The sequence below is a fragment of the Buteo buteo genome, chromosome 8 (genome assembly GCF_964188355.1).
Source record: "Buteo buteo chromosome 8, bButBut1.hap1.1, whole genome shotgun sequence".
NCBI classification, from domain to species: Eukaryota; Metazoa; Chordata; class Aves; order Accipitriformes; family Accipitridae; genus Buteo; species Buteo buteo.
The window spans coordinates 1,649,461-1,671,376 of NC_134178.1; positions in this window are offsets into that span (position 1 = coordinate 1,649,461).

Here is a 21,916-nt window from a genome sequence, read left to right on the forward strand (position 1 = left end):
TGTCTACTTTGCAGGGGTCACCGCAGCCCTAGAAGGTTATCTACTGCTACCTTGATTAAAAGACACCTAATTACTCTTAACAGGGTGTAAAGGAGCTGGGTGAATTAAGTTCTTTTCTTTTTTTAAAGACATTTTCAATCTCTAACTGCGTTGTCCTAGTTACAGCTGGGGAGTTTGGAAAATGTACTAGTGGAATTGATTACTCAGACATGTGTGACTATGATTCATCTGAGAGCTGGGAGAAGAAAAGATGCACAAGTTCTTCCCCAGCCCCATCATTTCTTCCTTTATTACTTTATCTGAAACAAAGCTTGGACAACACAAAAATAATTTGATTTTATGATAGCCATAGGCAGAATAAAAGAAGATGTTCTTTTATACCTACCCATGACAGAATTGTAGGCTAAAGATTCAATTTGAAACAATGGCTTTCCTCACTTCATTTGCTAACCATTTTGAGGGCATTACATTCTCATTTCTTTCAGGCAATCATAGATTCTGGGGACTGGAAGATTTTTGGTATTAAAACAACAGGCCAGCTACTCTTAACATCTTTTGTCTGGCAGTAGCTAGTTATCAAGTACTCTGAGGAAACTTAAAAAGAGGATTGTACAATTGAGAAACAATCCGCCCTTGAGGGTTTCAGATTTTTGCCTAGCGGGTAGGCACTAACTTGTGGGATGGCACATCAAGGCAACAGTACTGCCAAAGCACTAGTGGTTTGTTTTCTCCCGAATAAGAGAGTTCTGGATTTTTCCGTGACGCACAAACACATCAGTTCCTCTTTAAAATCTTTTTAAACTCTAGAAGCATTGACACTTCAAAATACCCACTTCATAGGTGTTATCGTAGCTGACATATGATAAGTATCCCTGAGTTACCCAACATTGTAAATAGTTTTCTCCTCCTCTTCCTCCTAGGTCTTAGCCGTTTTCTGACTCAGTCGCTAACCACGCACTTTCCCCCATGCAGGCATGACCTGGGACGTGACTACATGAAGCTGTTGTTCTTGGCTTGTAGTTCTTAGGTATTAACTGTGGGGTCTTCTGCATGCCTGGTGGCAGCTCCCATCCTGAAGTGCCATTCCCTCTGAGGGCAACAGTAGCGAATAATGCAATGAGTAGGCGGTCTCTTTAAAGTCTTGTTTTTCAGGGCAAAACCACTACTGGTAAAAACCACCTTTTTAAACCCCAGATAAATCGTACCCATTTTTAAGGTGCCTGCCTGCCCCCTGCACGGGGACCTTGGAAGGACCAGCTCCCTCTGGGACTGCCCACAGAGTCTCCTCCTGTCAGCTTGTCTCCCTGCGACGGCTTTTGATCTGCCCTGGGCATTCCTCAGTGACTCACCACCATTTAGTGGGGATTAAGATATTTTTAATTGTTTATAATCCTTTTGACCTTCTGCCTCAGCTGAGAACCTGGAAGCCTGCCGTTGCACTTCAAGCAGGAGCTGTGGTGCCTTAGGGCAAAGCGAGGTTTGTAGGCAGAGGTAATATTTTTTTATTGGACCAATTACCATGGTTGGAGCAAATAGATAGCTTTCAGGAATGCAAGGCCTTGTGCGGGTCTGAAATGAAAGCTGCAAACTTCAAAGATAAATGCAGGTAGAGAGCAATTACTCTGAACTTAATTTCTGTATGTTAACAAGTTAGATTACCAAAAAGAAAAGGCAGCTGGTATCTGTGAAATGGAGACAGTGTGTTAGCAGAGGAAGGGGTGATAAATTGTTAGCTCAAAAAAAAAAAGACTTCTACTTTATGACGTTATTCCAGGAACATAGTAGTCTCCTAGAGGACGTGACCATCAGTAACCATTTGACTAAGATTCACCATTCCAAATACGCTGTAGGAGTTATGTGTGAGAATGCTAGAAAAACCTGGAAAATAATTTCCTTTATCTAACCACTCCAAAATGATGAACTAAAATAAGAATCAGACTAAAATGAAGTGCTTCTGAAGTTTCCCCAACTGTTTTGCAAGTCTCCATAACGCTGTAAAAATAACCATGACAGGCACTGAACACAAGAACCGACTAACACAACAACAGCTGCCCGAGCCTCTACCGGATAAAGAACTTTTCAAACACCTTCAGTCAATGAAAAATCTGCTAACTCAAGGTGAACTGTCTGCTCCAAAAGCCAAAATGTCTCCCTAGAGGAACAACCAGGTGACATACTTGTATATGGGGAATTAGAAGTACTTTGCTGACTCTTTTCTTCATACTTCTTCCTTAACGAGCCAGAAGTTAACTCCAGTACCACTTCTCCAATGGCAACTTCAGGAAGAAGACAAGGAAACATGTTGGATTTGAAGTCTCAAGACAAAAACCCCTCTTGAACCATTATATTGACTACTTCAGGAAAAGAGCCAGAAGAGAAATAACAAACCAGCCACCATTACAATTTTTTCCTGTCTCACAAAGAAAGTCTATCCTAAATCACAAGTAGTGCAAATGTGCAACTAGATGACACTGTGACTAATGAAGTCAAGGAAGACTGTGCAGAAAATGACAAGTTTTCTCCACAATGAACCAGTTATTGACCATAACTACCTCCCCACTCTAGTACCGTCATGTTCACTGGGAATGTCCACCACATTCCACGCTCTGATAGCATCCCAGTTTGTCCTCAGTACATCCACAAGATGAATATCAACCTTCTGTGCTCTAGCACATACAAATCAAAAAGTCACCTAGTTCATCCTCACCCTGTACAGCCTCATTTCAGTCAATTTTTCTCAGACAACAGGCACAATATAAGTATAAAGATAATCCTATAATATTTTTACTTTATCATGAACTACCTAAAAAAAAAAAAAAAAGGAATAGGGAAAATGTAAAGGAAAATACAAAGAGATTCTAAGTTTTTATGTCACTAAGCCTCTGCTCTATCTTATATACTTAAGTGAAAGCTTTATCATTTACACTGACAACATGAATTTCCTCATTGATTTTTATCAAATTCAATAACAATTGTCCCTCCATCAAAGTCTCTTGAATATCACTGCACTGAAATCACCTTAGATAACCTGATCAGGATCAAACCACAGTTTACCAATTGTGGTAAGAGAGTCACAGATAAATATGCTTGCCTGAAGAAAATCAGCTACTATTCAAAAGCTTGGGGCTTTTCAGCTCCCACCTCATTTGCTCTGAAGAGATCATTTGTGGAGATCGCTGTAATTATTTAGATGTCCTTTACTGGACAGGTGTGCTGTCCTGGGCAGGTGGATGGCATCCCTGAGTTAAAAGGGCCTAAAATACTGTCAGCACTATTGTTACCAGCCTAATCTGGGACCTATAAAAACAATCTTTACTTACAAGATCCTAAACCAAAAGAAATTTTGTCAGAACCAGAACTCCTACCTTTCATATAGCTCCAGCCTCACTGACTTCAGCCCCAGAAACAAATGCTCAGGGCTGGTAGGTACCAAAGAGATGGACACTGTGTTTGAGCAGCAAACGTTGAATTTGGCAACACGTCTTCTCACAACAGCAGTCATCCTTGGAGCCTTTACAAGACATTTCTGCAGCCCATCCTCTGTGCCATAGGCCCTTCTGGACACAATAGCTAAGACTAAACAACCGTGATGGACCAGGGTGAGCTCTCACAGCCCATGATGGAGAGAAACCCCCATCTTCCAGTGGGAGATAATTCTCTCGATGGAGCCATACCATCTCTGAGATTTTGGGGGTTATTCACACAGAGGCACAACGAAACATCCTCAAAACAGGAGTACAGGTACTGGAAATCATCTCTCTTACAAATACTAAGAGATTAAAGCCTCTTCTGAGGTGTGTTCTCATTTAACACCCCCCTCCCCCAGGCTAACCTCTCTAGCCTTGAAAAGGGATAAATATATTTCTCACTCTTTTCCAGACTGTTTAACAAGCTTATTGTCTCCACAGGTACTTACTACTTTTTTGTTTCAGACAGTCTGACGGGTTAATTTCAGTTTTTGCAGCTGCTGTTTCTATTTCAGACCTGAAGAGGGGCTTGTGTGTCCAATCACTTCTCTGTTGTTTCCAGCTTTAGCAAACTAGTCTAAAGAAACATTTCCCTTCTCCCCATAAACTTTGCTTTATTTCTGCTCTCAGACCATCACAGCTATAGTACTACTTCTGCAATATTAACAAAAAATGGTTAGATCGCTGTATTTTTGATATTGTTGCATTTCAGCTCTATGCCTGTCATGCAGACTTAACTCCTAAACTGAATTATTCATGGAATTACTGCTGGACCTGTGGGCTCCCGCGATGGCTGCCGCTGTGATTTGGGTTTAGCGTGCACAGGAACCTGAGCATCTCAGAGCCGCCTCTGTGCCTGGAGTAGGGTGGCAGAGCCCTTGGGCTGCGGTGCAGCTCTGCCAGCTGATGGGGGTAGAATCATAGAATCGATTAGGTTGGAAAAGACCTTTAAGATCATCAAATCCAACTGTCAACCCAACACCACCATGCCCACTAAACCGTGTCCTGAAGGACATGTACCTGGCTGCTGGCTGGGACTCTCTGCCCTCAGAGCAGCCTGTGTAGCCAAACTCTCTCAGTGCCTTCTGGAGCTAGCAGCTGTCAGAAGCATGTTCATTGCAGAAGGAATGAGAAATTAATAACATACGGCATTTATTTAGTGTTTTCCTAAGCAGCAAACACTATGCTAGTATGAAGCTGGTAAAACTGTTATGATCTCTGAAACGGGAAAACCAAAGCATAGTGCAGCCAGAAACTAAAAAAAGAGCATGAAATTGCTACCTTTTTACCCAAATGGCTTGATTTTCAGAGATAATAGTCAATCTCAGCTTCCACGGAATTTGTTGTTGAGATGTGCAAGTCAGAGCAAGTTGCAGGTGCTCAGCGCCTCTGAAGCTCAGGCCACCCGCCTAGCTGACTAATTGGGAGGGGGAGTGCTGGGGGAGCAGGTTGCCTCTTGTTGAAGCTCCTGATTTTGCCAATGTGGGCCAGGTACATGCGACATTTCAGTAACAGGCTGTCAAATGAATTACTTCTCATCCCAGTGTTAATTTGTAGGATCACATTACCTCTCAAAGCAAGATTTTATTTTCCTAAAGAGTTCTGAACACAAGCTTAGTTAAATCAATTAACGTACTGTTCTCTGCAGACACACGAGAGCTGAAAATCCCTTACATCCCAGAGGTTTTTCTAATTACATAAAACCAGCATTCAGGAACCGTAGAGCCACACGGTCTGTGCAAAACTGAGTAAGGGAGGGCGTGCGTCTTACGTGTGAGGAAGGAAAGAAACAACAGCCTGACTTAGTGCAGGTTCATGGCTCCGTGTGACTTCTGTCCATTTTCCCAGGAGCACTGAACCTTACCCCCATCTTGTGTGAAATGGGTGGCAGCAACATTACTTTCACCTTCCAGAGAAGGAAAATGCTGTTACTCTTCAAAAGCAAATAGCCAAGAAAACTGGGAGGCAGGTCTGTACCTGCTAGCCCTGCTGCCTGGAAGTGAAGGATCGCTACCAGCCGGTCTGGTCCTAGGTGCGAGCAGGACTGGGGAAGGCTTTTCCAGCATAAGGAGTTTCCAGTTTGGCACTCGGATCCAGCCAGTCTCTAAGTTTTGTGGCTTGGAGAGTATAATGCAAATTTGATGTTTTGTGTTTAGGTTTTGATGGATTTGGGGTTTTGTTTTGTTGTGGGTTTGGTTTTTTTTTTTAATTCTAGTTAATTTGACTGTCAAGGTTTTCAACAACATCAACAGCAGTTATTTAACTTCTGTTACCTGTTGTGGGTGGCTTATGTAATGTTAAATTTTTACTTTCATGCAAAGCATCCAACTGCTAACATCATAAGCGTTATATAAATTACTAAATCAAATAACTAAATGAGAGGCTTTTCAAAGACTCAAAGGAAATTCAGAGCTTTGGTATAGCTCGGGAAAGAGCAGAATGACAGGAATAAAGCTATTAGGATATGATTTCATTTCAAAGCAAATTCCATGCAAATATTATCTCCTTCTAGGAGTGTGTAGATGCCCCCACCAAAGTCACGGCTTCTTCTTGCTAGGCTTTGTATATACAAGAAGAGAAAGACAACGCCTGCTTTAAAAAGCTCTCTCCACTCCAGGAGACACTATTGTCTCTGTTGTACCTAGAGAAGTCAAATGATTTGCCCAGCATCAGGAATCAGTTCCTGAGCCAGGAGTTGACCCCTACCTCGTGTGTCGTGGCTCACTCCTTGCTCTTCCACGTGGTCTTCCTGCTTATGCACGTCCTCTTCTTCTTCCTTTACAAGGAAGCGTATAGACCGAAGTCACACCTAAGCCCTTTTTTACTGCAGGACTGGAGGCAGTTTTGAGTTTTTCTGAAGTTTTGATTTTTGGAACAGAAATCATACCTCTCTTCATTTGACATTGCTGTCACTTTAAAAGGATGCAGAATCAATGTAAGTTGTGGCAAGTCCAACCCTGGGCTCTCTGAGAGGTTGTAAACTGACTGTAGTTTTTTAAACACTGCTACAGCCTGCTGTCCAGTTCTGCTGGCCACACAAGGATATCCAACATGTTTTAGCTGATGGCACTGCTCCTTAACAGATCTTTACATGCTAGGACATGGCAGGATTTGGAGTGAGAAAGGAAACTGTAAACAAATCCCACTGTTCCCAGATGGCGTGGCTTAAGACTGTCATATCCATCTTGTCAAATCTCATTTACTTACTTCAGTTTAATCTTACAGCAAATACATAATTAAGATTTTTCACATTTATGGAAACAAGAAGGGAAGTTTGGTGTTTGGAAAAATTACACCACCCTGTATTAAACACATGAAAGATCCACTAGTAGCTATAACAATAGAGATAGGGTGAATTAACTCACTAGAAATGAAGACATATTTCATGTAAAAGGTCATATATAGTGGAGAAGAAACCTATCAATAAAACACAGCCAGATATAAAATGTGATGGAATGTCTTGATTGTAGTCTTTATGGACCTCAGCTATTAACCATGCTATATAACAGTGCAAATAACTTTCCTGCAAAATTGTAAATCAGTTTTGTGCCATTAGCAGAAATATTATGTGATATTTTGAATTAGTCTTTAAAATGACCCCGCTCAGATGTGCTCATATCAGGGATAATAGTAGAGCTCTGTATGAGATGATATGCATTCAAGGAAAATAAGAGATAATGACCATGACTGCTTCAATAAACCTATGGTTAAACCACACGCGGATATATGCCAGACTAAATGTAGCTTGACAATGAAATCAGCCATGGTGCACGGTGTGAAGAACGTAGCTGTTAGAACAGCGGTCAAAAAATTACTACCTTTAAAAAGTGTTGCCAAATAAGAGGTGAAAAAGTATGGGCACAGCATATCCATCACATTAGGTCACCATTTATTGGTATACCTTTGAATGGAGTGTTTGGAAACATAACTAACTTATAAGGGAACTGAGCACAGAATAGAAGTTTGTCATTTCTCACTGAGTTTGATTTAAGCAATGGCAGGGACAGTGCTGTTATCAGTGCTGCAAGCTGAAACAAAAATATGCTGAAAGCCTCCGAAATAATTCGTCCACTGTATGAGTCGATGCGGGAGGAAAGCTGGTTTCTCCCTGCGGTTTGCTTATGGTGTCAGGTATGGGCTTTATGTCCCTAGGCATTTGAGGGGTGAGGATAAGTTAGTTACCATCTTGTTTCAATCTATCTTTCCAGAGTGGTACTTCTCAAGCATTTTGGAAGTGTAACCGTCTTTTGGCTCGTGCCTGTTCACCCCTTTTTGTTGGCAGCTGCTCATCTCCGAGGCAGGGCAGTGGGAATTGGCTGGAATTACTGGCTGCAAGTACTGACGCCCATTTGCTCACTCTGGTTAAGCTGAGCTGCTGCTGGCACTTAGAGGTAGTTAGCAGCTATCTAGCTAGTTGAAGCACTTGCAGCCCAGAAATAAAAATCTGTTCGTGCCAGGAATGGAACTGCTACCAGCTTAGGAGGAAACCAAATTGCTACAGATATATCTCATCTAGCACTTCATGAGCTATTTCAGCCTTTATGCAGTTACTCATCCAGGGCAGTTCTGGAATTGAGGTGTAGCCGTGGGGGATACAGACCTGGAAGAGACTTCCTGGATCATTTGCTGTTACAGAGAGCTATTTTGACCCTTTCATGCACCTAAGAGATTACATTCAGAAACAGTAGTTCTTCTGCTATCACTGGAAGGTTCCTCCAATACCTTTGGCACTAGAATCCTATTTCTAATTTCCAGCAGTTTGTTATTGTGCCAGTACTCCAGAATTATTCTCAGACTTGGTTTGGGTTTTTTTTCATTCCTGCAGGTGCCCTCTCTTTTCTCCCATATGTATTTATAAACAGCAATTACATGCCCTCTCCACCTTTATTTTGCTGACGCAAATAAATGAAGTTCTTCTGTCATATTCTGCTGTCTTTCCATATCCCTGCACATACTTGCAGTGTTAGATCTCTGTGACTTTTTCTTGGACTTGACTGGCCAGAATATGATATAGACTTCTAGGGGAGATCTCTACCTTTTTAGAGCAGTCTTGGTATTTTCCTATTTCCACTGGAAACACCACCCGTGTTATGGCCTGAGGGTGATTTTCACTCTTGGTTGGTTACCTCGGTGAATCATAATTATTGGTGGTCACCTGGTACATCCAGGACTTTGTGATTTCCCATTTGGGAGCCCAAAGGTACAGCAGAATGTCTTGCATGACCTTATACTTGGTCAGGTAAACTTCCAGATGTTTGTGCTGCTCCTGCCTTTAAAGTCAAGGCTTCTTGCTGGTAACACTGGCTCCTGGTGTTAGGAAAGTACATGTGCTGAAGCCAATGTTTTTCAGTTTGAGGTGTTTAAAATTAAGAAGCTCATCTATATGTATATTGTACAAGTAAGATTTATGGCAGCGGATGAGGAGTCATCTTGCACTAGGAGCTGCACAAAAAGGAAAAAAACCCCAAATAATTGGCGATCCACAAACCTCATTATTGCAAACTCTGCTTTCCCATACTTTGGAATGGGAATAATATTTGGCTGGGTAACAAAAAAAGTGGATTGGATTCTTTGGCTTAGAAGAAATATTGTGCCTCTTAACATGATTCCCCCCCCCCCCCCCCAGTTAGAGTCTTGCTCTGTGTTTGAGTTTTAAAGCCAAATACCAAAGCCATTTTCATAAAATAATCATCTTAAAATCTGAGCCACAGTTGGCATAATTTTTCTTTGACAGGATTACTTGTACCTTATTCTGTATTGTATGAAGGCAGCTCAATGCTATATTTCATTGATGTGTGCTTGTGATTTTTGCTCACAAAACTCATAAGTGAATGCTAAGTCATTTCTATCTCCAAAATCATAGTCAACAGCACTCAAGAGGAAAATAGCTCGTGATTAGGAAACTATGATATCAGATTTGATGAAGGATCAAAGAGAGGTCAGCACCACCTACCAAATGTGTCTTTGAAGCATTCTGGTCAACAGCAATGATTTGTGCTGTATTAGGCAAAGTATTGCCAGCAGGTTGAGGGAGGGGACCCTTCTCCTCCCCTCAGCACAGCTGGAGTACTGTGTCCAGCTCTGGGCTCCCCAGTACAAGAAAGACATGGACATACTGGAGAGAATCTCATGATGGGACATGAAGGTGATGAAGGCACTGGAGCATCTCTCCTATAATGAAAGGCTGAGAGCTGCGTTTAGCCTAGAGGAGGCTCAGGGGAGAACTCATACATGTATATAAAAACCTGGAGGGAGGGTGCAAAGAGGACAGAGCCAGGCTTTTTACACTGGTGCCCAGTGGCAGGACCAGAGGCAATGGGCACAAACTGAAACACAGGAGGTTCCCTCTGTACATCAGGAACCACTTTTTCATTGTGAGGGTGACCGAGCCCTGGCACAGGTTGCCCAGGGGGGTTGTAGAGTCTCCATCCTTGGAGATATTCAAAAGGTGTCTGGCCACTGTCCTGGGAAACTGCCTGTAGGCGGTCCCGCTTGAGCAGGGGCATTGGATGAGATGACCTCCAGAGGTGCCTTCCAACCTCAGCCAGTCTGTGATTCAGTGGTTCTGTGATTCTATAATACAATTTTTATGCAAAACCACCCTCTTTGAAGGAAGGATAGTAAGCAAATTTGGGGTATGTGAAATACCTCCTAGAAAAAATGGCATCTACAACAGAAGAGAAATATTTGAAAGAAGGACATTAGAAGTAGATGACCTTTATGTATAGAACTTTTTGCAGCAATGTCTATAGATAGATTGCATCAAGTATTCCAGTCCAAATGTTTTTCTACCTTGCTTATGCTAAGAAATACAGCATGTTCCCTTCCTCAGGAAAATTATTTTCAATTTAAAATCTATGTAAGCCGTATGTTGAATTTCCCCATTTGGGTAGTTGGATGGGTAGCGAGAAAATGCAGAGGGAATGATGGGCTAGAGAGGCAAAGTGCATGCTAAATGTTTCTTTGCTTTGTTTTCATAATCTGATAGCTGCCTGCAAACCTTGGTATTAGCTGTACGTGAACAGGTACCTTTTGGAAACAGTTACAGGTTATGGGAATGTTACTTCATGTTTGTAAATTAGACTCATGACGAGAACATCAGACTGGCAAATTTGTATGTCCGTAGCTCGCTGAAGGGAAAAGTATAATTGTCTACTAAGTGCATCTGTTGATGCAGAAGATATATGCAGCGCAAGGGATTTGAGAACCTAAGTAGAGGGAAATTGTAGATATTAATCTGAAACTCTCTATATTTTAAGTTGGCTAAACTAGTCTAGTACAAAACTGCAGCTAAAATTACCATCAAGTAACAGAATAGCAGAGAAACTCTAAAACTCAGATAACAATAGCCACAAGTTTATGCAAATCCAAAAGAATTATTGCAAGCAGGCCATGAATAAGATGTGGTTTGGGAATTGAATTGGAAAAGCTGCAGCCCAGTAACCAGTGAAAATTTGCTGTTGTGAAAATGTGTCCAACCAAGCATAAAACCTGCTGGTCCTCCTCTTGAAGTGTTGACGATATAGATCCCCTCTTTTCAACTCTTCCACCCCAGACACTGTCAATGTCTTCTTTTAAAAAAAGAAATTTGCAGCACTTCATTAGAGTGCTTGAATTACTGATGAATCGTTTGTGGTAAAACATACTAATGCAAATCCAGATTGTATTGCAATATTTGCAATTTTGATATGCGTCCTTCACTTGTACATGAAGTTCAATACCATACAAGGGAAAAACAGGGCAGCCCTGTAATTAGACATAGCAGCTATGTGTCGATCTACCTCAGATCGTTTCAGAAGATAGCTAAATGATGTTACCACACTTGAGCAGTAGGAGAGAGTAATTTTCTCCTGTGGCTGGTAGCAGAGCTAGTAGGAGAAACCCAGACTCTGTGGGTCCCCTCCTCTTGCCATCTCTCTGCTAGGCTGTTTTGCTGCATGAAAACAAAGCTGTACAGGAGGCAAGAACGCTTCTACATCTCAACACCGTAGTAACTTTTATCTAACTCACCTTGTTTAAACAATGTTTAAAAGCTTGTCTTTCTCCAAATCTCTATAGTTGCAAGACTTTAAACTACCACTTGAGCTACAGCGAAAACTGAACAGTAACTACCACTCAGAGTGAGAATATGTCAGACCAGATGTTGGAGAGGGCTTTTTATGACCTACTGGTGTCTCATAAATATGTTTGGAAAAGAAACAGTTTAGAGACCAATTATGTAAATACTTTTCATAAAAATATGTGTATCTCATGCTCTGCTTCTAATGACGAAAGACACTTGCATGCAAAGAGATCTTTGCTCCTTTAGTTATTAGCTTTTGCTTTTCATACTTCCATAACCAGCCACAGACTTCAAATATGTTTTCTGTGAAGATGAGGCTTAAATACAGAAGAAGGAAGGATCAGAAAAGATGGAACATACATATATGCAGGATAGTTTCCTGTGCGGCAGGTGTCACAAGCTGCTGAAGATTAAATTGTTGCTTGACAGAAGGCCTGTGGTCTTCAAGAAGGTATTGTCCCTTAACTTGATTGTCTTGTAAAAAATGTGTTTTCATTTAACATGCTGGACCTATTTTCACATTCAGTCTGATGCCCCTAGTTTCTTTTTACCACCCTCCCCCCTTTTTTAAACCACAAATGTAGCATAATTCTAATTTCCTTTACAAAATGCAGTAGATATTCTTGCAACCCTGAGGGCACACGGCTAGCCATAAAAGGCCACAGAAAATGCTTCTGTTAAAGAGGGACTCAGAAGAAAACTGGCTCAATTCCACAGCAAATCTGCATAATAGAGCCTAAAAGAGGGAAACACCTTCTCCAGATGAAATAGATCAGCAGGAGTATTGAGTTTCATGCAGAGATGGGGTAGTATTACTTTGAGGAGTAATTCCTTTTTATGTATTTTGCAGGAACAGAGAATATTGTCTAATATTTTTATTTCAGGCTTCACACTTTGTTTTATGAAGCACATTGAATCATTACCCCTTGGGGGAAAGTTTGCTTTAGTGCCTCACTGATGGCAATTCAATGAAATCACTTTGAGCTAAAGGTGAACATTTGTTAGCAACACAGAGGAACTTATGTGACACTTCTGTATGATGGCATTTACACCTACTAAATCCTCCTTGTGACACCAGTTGCTGGCATGTAAACTGAAGCTCCACCTGCTGCAGCTGGATTCATGTCTAACTTTCTGGAGCAGACAGGATTTCCAGAAACGTGACTGACAAATGAAGCATAAACTATGTTCTATTACTCATCCTGCACCATAATGGGTATATCCAAACTTCTTTCTTGGCCTGTGTCTGCTTGAGGCGCTCAGATTGGTAAATGGCTCTGTCAAGACGTCCCCGACTGAGAAAGGCAGCAGCAGTGTAAAACCAAGCATGTGTCCATACGAACAGATGCAGGTGGATGTGAAAGCTTATGAACTTGGTAAGTTGCATTTCCAGGGTGATATGACTGAATAAATGTAACATGACTCTGCTTTTAGCATAGGCAGAATCCCATCCTAGCATCAGTCAGTGGCTTCCCTGCTAGAAATGGCCAATTTTCAACCCACTTGTAGCAGGGCTGAAACTCTCTTATCTTCCTTCAGCCATACAGTTAGGCAATGAGGTGCAGACACAAGGGTAAGCAGTTAAAATTTGGTGTGAAGATATTCTTGAAAGTTGAGGACAGGGATGTCTGAGATGGAAACAGACAAATTGGTTTTGGAGGAAGCAGTCTGTATGGGATGGGGAGGTGAGTGTCAAGGAAACTACAGAAGAGGAAATTGCAGTGATTGAAATGGGAGCTGATTGAGAAAGGCCCCTGAGCTATTTTGTTTTGAGATGGAGAAAAATGGCTAGAAGTTCACTAGGAAAGAAAAAGAAAGCAAGATTAGGAAATGGCTGGGTATTATGGCAGAATGAGAGGTGTTTAGTGAGACATCGGGAGGAGAGGTGATGTTGTCATCATGGCAGAAAGGTTGTCTGCAGGAGAGAGTGGCAGGTGGAAAAACAGAAGTGGGTTTCAAGGCCATTAAGCTCAGAGATTTCAGAAGCAGGCTGAAATGTTGATTCAGTCTGAGAAAAGGAGCTCCAGATTGAAGGAGCTGATTTATGAATACTCAGCAGAGAGGTATAGAAAATGATATTAAAGAAGCTGAAAAGACACTTGGAGCTTGTAAGCCCGTCTCCTGTGTTACAAACGACCTGGGAGAATGCCATAAGCCCTTACGGTAACAGAACCCTGGCCTGTCCCCTTGCCAAAAGTTTGTATAAGACTGAAGTTTCATTTCAGCTGCACACAGGATGGTTTGGGGTCCTCCCCTTACTGAGGAACACGATATACCATCATATTTTGTGAAAAGCAGTCAAACGCATTTTATATTTCTGGAATGGGTCAAATCCTTTGGAGAGAAGTGCACAAAAATAAAGGCTATGCAATCCTAGTCTAATTTACAAAAAGTGTTTACAATCTTGAGCAAGGAATAAAAGAACATCCTATTTTAGGACTCCTGAGCACACTCCTGGTAACAGACTGTGAGCTGAGACACCATATTAATATTGAAAGAGGTGAAGATTTTAGCTTATTCAGTATCAAAGACTAACTGAAATAAAATATCAGTTTCATTCCTTGTTGGTTTCACTTGTATCCATCTATCAATCAAAGACACAAATGAAAATGCACAGAAGGTTCTCTATGCTCATATGCTTTCATGATAATGCAGGTATATGCCTGGATGTGTAGATCTGCAGCTGAATCCTACCTTATTCAAAACAAAGCAGAGAATTTCAAATTGTCATTTATTTATTGTGTCTCTCAAATAGCTATTCCCTAGCTCCAAGCATTTGCATAGTCACTGTATGTATGTATTTACACCAAATAGCAATGGAAATATTTTTAGAATTTATAGCAGTCCTACAAAGCACTTCTGTTTTGATGAATTTGCCTTTTTTTTTTTTTTTTTTTTTTTTTAAATCTAAAAAGGATCCTTCAAAAACCACTAAACCCATTTTGGCCAGCTCTGTTTAGATTCCCGAGTGCTTTACCAAAGGACTCGGTTCAGCTGGAGGGTGGCACAGCATTGTCCCCACAAAAGACAAAGACCTGGTAGGAAAAGTCACCCAAGGCAATGATAACGAACAAGCAACTCACGCAGCTACCTGCCATGCAAGCAGCGATCACGCTCATAGGGTCGAGAATCGTTCTTGACCCGAGCAGACAGGTGGCGTGACTCACCGTGCTGTGAGATTTTCGTTACGATCCTGTACATTGCGAACAGGAGAGATGCACAAAACCATCCCGCTGCCCTTCTCTTGGGCACTCCCCCCATGCAGGTACTGCACTCTGGATTTGCGCTAGCTGACTTCTTCGCTGACCTTCACACACCCCACAAGCACAAATTCTTAAGGGTGTAAAGCAATTAAAATGTGCTGTCTGCTCCTTACGGAATGAGAGGAAAGAAACTCATCAGGTTTCAACTAGCCCAAGAAACTGGACACATCTGCTTCTGTCATCATCAGCTCATGGGATGAGCAGCTGGAGGATTCCTGGTTCGCAGTCGGGATTGTTAAGACAGGGGGATCGGCCCATGGGAATTAATGCAATAGAAAGCTGCAGGGGAAGCGTGCATTATATAAGCACCAGGGAAACTCTAGTTGCATTTATGCTTGTTATATTCTGTAATCATGCAAATAGCTGATAAAAACCAGAAGAGGCCCCACATCATTTCCTGAGGAAATGCAAAGATGTCAATGGAGTTAGATCAGGAATTAATTCAGCCCATAATATTTTGAACAATTGCCATCTGCTGAGTAAAAGGAGTATGGTCCTAAAATGAGCTTAGAATAATGGCATTTATGGGCCAAAAAAGGACATGCACTATATGGACTTATAAAGAAGTCGTAATTAGGAAAGAAAATTGTAATTGAAGACCACAGAGAATGTAATGTACCGAAAGAATGAATTATAATTGTCGTGAAGCTTATCCAGACGCAAAACAGGGACATTCAGCTTCCATTCTCCAGACTATTTTCAAAATAGAATGTGCTATAAATTAACAACTGTTATGTGTAGGTGTCCCAGCCTTAGAAATGGTTAGGAATGCACTTTAATTTATTTTCTTCAAAATGCTCTGGTTTGTTGAAATGAAAAGCTTTTTCAGATGTGTATCATGTATGACAAAATTTTTATTGCCTGAGGATAGAATTTCCACTGAAGAGAGCTGGTATCCTGATAATATCCAGTGGATGTTTCAAGCAGGTTTATCAGGAACCTACATTCAATCCTCCACTCTGCTTGCTTTGAAATCTCACTTCTTTTTCCGCTGCTGTTCATGAAAACTCTGCTTTTCATATTTATGAGGAAAACCATTTCTGACACCTCATCGTTTTCACAAAACACCAGAATTCTTCTCTCTTTACACAAACTGAAAATACTTGGCAGCAACATTAATTTGTTGCTAGTGATGCATTAACAACATAAAAAAGAGACAATTATTAGCTGCACATCTCTTGCTCATTAAAAAAAATCAGAAATTTTTCAGAAAAAAGTAATTGCTTGCTACTTGCAACTTGAAAACAGTTCTGGTTGTTTGCTGGAGTAGCTGCTGATAACAACAAAGAAACCTTCACTGATGCCTCAGTTAGAAATGATTGCTAGGAAGGACACAGCTTTTTCAACCATAGATTGCAATATCTTCCAAATACTTATAAGTTTCAGATTAGGGTTGTGAAAGCGCTTGATCTTCACTTGTTTAGCCATTTCTTGTTAGTGTATGAAATAAATAATGGAAAAAGTTTAGGGAGAGAAAACTATTTTTAAAAAATGTATCCATCACATGACAAGTATGAACTATAAACTTGATGCTGTAGGTATGAGGTCAAAAAACAAGTGACTTCAGGTCTTGTATAGGAAATGAGGCAGGGGTTTTAGGTATCTTGTTTTAACTATAAAACTGCTGTTTTTCAGGCATTTCCATTCAGAAGATACAAATGAACCTGCAGAGTTAATCATACTTCTGTGCAAGGCAATGTGGAGAGAGACAGATCGTGGTCACGCTGCTGAACAGAAGCGAGCCAGGTATTGCTCGGTGGTCACCTCCAGGTGTTGTAGAGCTAGCTCCTTAAGGCTGAGCAGATCGGCTGATACAGACCTTGGCCCCGAGTGGTGTCCCCGGAGCCACTTGTGAGGTCCCAGTGGCATTTCTGTGCCATTTCTGTACATTTTTCCAGCTTGGGGTCTCTGGGGCACTGTGCAAGCTGTGGTGTGGTCCACCTCAGGGGTGTCCGTATTGCGGGGCAGTGAGCCACAAGGCAGCATTTCTTCGGGAGAGATGCGAGGAGGTCCTTGAGAGTGCAAAGGCTGAAGGAGGACTCTTGGAAGAGGAGGCTGGCAGAGAGCCAAGCTGGGCACAGTCACATCCATGCTGCCTCTTGGGAGAGGTCTGGATGACCTCGCGCCCTTTGGGAAAAGCCAGGGAGCGAACGGGGGAGCAGAGATCCAACAGTCAGGTCTCCTCTTTGGTCTTCTTTCATTTAGCAGTATGTATTTATGGAGCACAAATAACAAATAGACTAAATTTTATATCCTCAGCTCTCCATTTTCATAAATTCAATGGACTGTTGCAGATTGCACACGTGTGAGGATGAAATAAGGCCTATTATGTTCAGAAACCAAGATCATAAGTTCATTCGCTGTATCATTCGGTCCTGTCACAGTCTGTGAGTTCCATGAGTGTTTTGCCCAAACTGTTTTAGAGGACTAGGCTCGTTAAGAGCTAACATTATATTCCTTATTGTAAGGCATCTTTTCAAGATTGTTCATTTTGAATATTCCAGCTCATTTTCTCTCTCAGAAGACTGTAAGATTTTGCTACAGAGACATATAGAAGTAATAAAAAAGTAGTGAAAAAAATGGAAAGCAGCTGAAGGAGATCTGAGAAGTCCTTTGCTTTAAGGCAACATCAGCTGTACTTAACTCATTCCTGACAAACATTTGTGTAACCTGCTTTTTAAAGTGTCCCGTGGTATGGATTGTGCTATCTTTTTCCTTCTAGGAAGCCTTCTTATTTACTCTAAATCTTTGTTGCAATTTTAGCTCACTGCTTCCTTATGCCCCCCAAGTGTCAGTGTGGAGAACAATTTGTTCCCCTGCTATTAGCATCTACCCATTACAAAAGTAAAAAGGCTTTATAACATACCTCTCAGATTTTCCTAAGTGAGTGAGTGTTCTCAATCTAACAATCATGGGCTGCTTTTTTCTAGATTTGTCTTTAAGCATGGACATTTCTGGGCATAGTACTCCTGCTGAAGCCTCACGGGTGCCGGCAAAAGTGGAGGGTTTATTTATGTGCCTTATACTTGACACTCCTGTTCGTGCTGCTGCACCACCATCTCACACACACCACTTCTCGGTGCCTGTTCGGCAGCTCCTCTGAGCTCCCCATTGTCTTTGAGGTCTATGAGCAGGGGGTTATTCTCTCCTCCTGCACACGAATTCTGTGCAGCACCAGACTCCAGACAGGACATTACCCAGCCCCTCTCCAAATACCCTCTGGTTTGACATGAGCTGCCAACAACTATTTCCACAGTATTGTTTTCCAACCAGTTTTGCTGCTTATTGTGGTTCCCAAGTTGCCCCAAGCTCAGTTACGAAACTGTCATCTGATAGAGTCAAAAGGGCAGCAAAAGCCAAAATGTAAATCATGTATGTTTTTTCTTCTAACCACAAAACCTGCCATGCTACCATGGAAGAGAAGTTGGTTTGTAATCTGTTCCTCAGAAACCCATGTTGACTATTGTTTATCTTCTTGCTATTTCTTAGTTGTTTACAAACAATTTGATTGATGACTTGTATCATCATGTTTCTGGGAACTGACATGAAACTGGTTTGTCTGTAAAACTTTTCAGTCCTCTTCTTTTTTTTCCTGGTTTAGAGCTAAGTCCTAGTTTCTCCTTTTCTACGGTCATGTAGTACCTGATCTGCCCTCCTATGTATTTCTAAAAGCAGAATGAATTATACTAAGGGTATCACAGCCTCAGCCTTCCAGCTTAGCTTTTAAATGTCAAGACAATGTACAAAATAAACTCAATTTATTCAAAAGAAATTCAGTACTTGTGCAGTTTTCATTCCTCAGCCCATCTGATTGGAACACAATCCAAATACAGCTAAATGGACCAATATTTGAATAACCTTTCCTTTCCCTCTGCTTTGGTGAACAGCCCTCCTGTCTTGCCCTACAAACTCAACAACCAACAGAAAGTAACAGCCGGAAAAGAGTTTGTTCAGTACAGCATCATTTTAGCCTTAACAATAGAGGTAGCTAGAGCCACAATGCAATGTCTTCATCCTGTAAAAAGTCCCAGGTAATTGGTTTTTTTTTCACTGAAAGCAATTTAGTCCTCTACTGTAGTATTTCTAGGTAAATAATTTCCATGCAGCAAAAAGAGTCAATTAGGTTGAAGTAACACTTTCCCACCAGAGTGCAAAATGGCAGTGCTCTGTTGCGTGCTGTTGACAAATGAAAAAGACACCCACAGGCTAACTGCGTACAAAGTTAAAATACAATATTGAACTGCTGGGAAAAATTGTGCCTTTTCAAGTAGGTGCTGCCACTTCAGCAGTGTTTGTTCAAAAGTCATTACTAACCTTTGGCATCTCATTTGGGCTACTGAGCACTTGCCACTAGGGTTGCATTAATATCTGAGCAATGGCAGAACATAAAAAAGTCAAGGAGTCGTGATTATGAAATGGAAAAGCCAGCCAAAATCTATGGTAGTCATCAGCAAAATCAGTAACATATTTCAGACGTGTATGAAAAATACTGTGTTTAGTGGTATGCTGCAAGGACTAATTTTATGCCACTATCTTACAGTCAAATTAATCCTTATACTGAAGTCATTTCCACCTGTGTTTTTACCTTCTAGCTTAATCTTTCCTTTGACAAGCTGTTTTGTTTGTCAAGAGAGAAATGGGATAGAGGAATCAAATTTGTTATAACAGAAAAAAGTCAGCATTTTTTTTTGATGGAGGATTTATCTCTACAAACAGAGATGTCTACGTTGTAGGCCACTAATCTGACCTCACTGTGTATGTCTCCCATTAGAGTCAGTGGAAAGAAATGGGCACTTCTGCTGCAGGACCCATCTGAAGTATTCAGACCCCCCCACCTTTAGGATGAGAGGGACGAGACCTTCAGCATGCCTGTCACTCTCCATGGACCATAAAGAAAGCCAGCTAGCTCAGAGGTAAAGGCTTACAGGATAGATATTCCTATTAAGAGGAATAAACACTTCCATAAGCCTGACAATTACCTTCGGACCATTTACAAATAATAGGGAAATATTTGTAAAAAGTCATCTGGAACATATTCCCAGAGCAGGTGCCAAGCTCTGGAATCCCCAGAGCAAATCATACTGCTAAAAAGGTGGTTTGGTTTGTTTTTCACTTGCATTTCCTTGTTTGTTCACCTTCGATAGCCAGCCATTTGTCATTCAAGCCGAATTACAGAGAGCCCCTTTCCCTCTTCAGTTCACATTAAGCCTGACGGTCCGTTTGAGACAACTCGGCTCACCCAGGTTGCGTAAGGTGCTTTTTTTGTTGCATTGCCACAAATGCTCCCTGCCTCCCAGCTGAGGGGAGGTGTGGGGAGGGAAGAACCTCAGCAAAGCGGCTGTCACCCTTCGGCAGAAGGACAGAGGAGCGCAGTCTGTCCCCGCTAGCCCCTGGGTGACATTTGACTGGGGATAAAGTCCCTGAGGTGAAGAGTCAAGAAAGTTGGGTATGTCGCTCCTAGTAGGAAAGTTAACGTCGTATGCTCTCCCTGCTGCCCCGTTGAAATGAAGGTTGTTTTTCACTTTAGTCCAAAAGGCTGAAGTGATATTCTATTGCCTGGGGGAATTCGGGGGGGGGGCTTCCTTTTGTGCCCATTAATCTCCTTTCACGTTTTGAGGTTGTAGCCCTGCAGTTGAAGAAGAGGCTAGATGCACATCCATCAGGTCTAGATTTTGGTTAAAAGTGAAGTTAAATCCAAACGGTAAATTAAGGGTTTAAGTCCTGGATTTGTCACTGAAGAAAATCTGACAAGCTATATCCGCGTTTTCCACTGGATCTGAACCAGTAAAGCCGATCCTGCTGTTTACCTCCCCACTCTCGGGGTCAAGGCCAGGAAAGTGTGTCTTTACGAATTAAAGTTATCCACTCTCTGCAAGTTCTGATCCTATTTTTGACCTATTTTCAATAGGGAAAGATTATGACTTCATTTTTATCTATCTGAAGACACTCTTAGGAAATGCAAAGCACCACAACAGCACTTGCAGCTTCAGATAGCCATGGAAACAGGAGGCTGGGAGCAGGCGAGAAATGTGCCAGGGTAGCAGCCGAGATCTTTGATTTCTCTTTCTGTGCTTGTTTGCTTGCTTAACAGGTTCAGGAACAGATTCTGGCTGGATCTTAGTGCTTCAAGAATTATGCATTTATAAACATAGAAAAAATATTAAAAATACACATGTGAAATCTGTGCTATGTCTGGTGAAAAAAGTAATGGCAACCTCCTTTACTAATGACAAGAATGATCCCAAATACTCCTTTTTACGTCAGTTGTTGATGTTTATGCAATTTGAAGATGCTCAGATACTACAGTAAGATAAGCAGTTCATTGCAAAATACCATTGATACAAAATACGTGTCGATGGTCTATCTACATGTCTCAGTGCAAACTCTATCTCCCTTTTATATGAACAATATACAGCTATGTTTTCATACTGCAACATCCCACACAACAGCATTCTGATTTCCAGTGATGAATTTTTCAAGTCCCATTTTTATTTTTAAAATTTTAATTTTTTTTCAGAGTCAATGTTGCCTTAGCATTTAACATTTTACTGATATTTATTTCATTGATGCTTGCCCTATAGTGTGACATATTTACTCAAAAAGTGAATATCATTAAAGGTCTTATAAATTCCTGGCTATAAAAAATGGGATTTTTGAAAGTGGTCTTGAGAATTTTGTACCTATGATAAAACTGTGCTAGACAGATTGTTACAATAAGTCCTGGAAATCTGACTAATGGAAAAAAAAAATACAAAGATGACTTGCACCTCACAGTTTTTTTACAAACTCCAGAATGAGGATAAATGTAGAGTATTTTCCGGCCTCATATGCAAAATGACTCAAAGGTCATGATTCTAATTCTTTCCTAGCACAGGCAATTAATGACAATTTCCTTTGTAACCCAGCATAGCGATTATTGAATCGCACCTTATTTCCTTCACACTTTGCATATTCTGTCTCCCTCCCATCCGAGGCCAGGAACAGAAGAGCGCTCGGAGGACCCCAACCGCTGTGCTCGTGTCGGCGTGGCTGATGGCAGGCAGCACCCACCCAGCAGCTCGGCAAGGTGCGAACCATCGCGTGGGTGCTGCGCCCACAAGCCTTGTCCCTTCCGATGTGTGCCG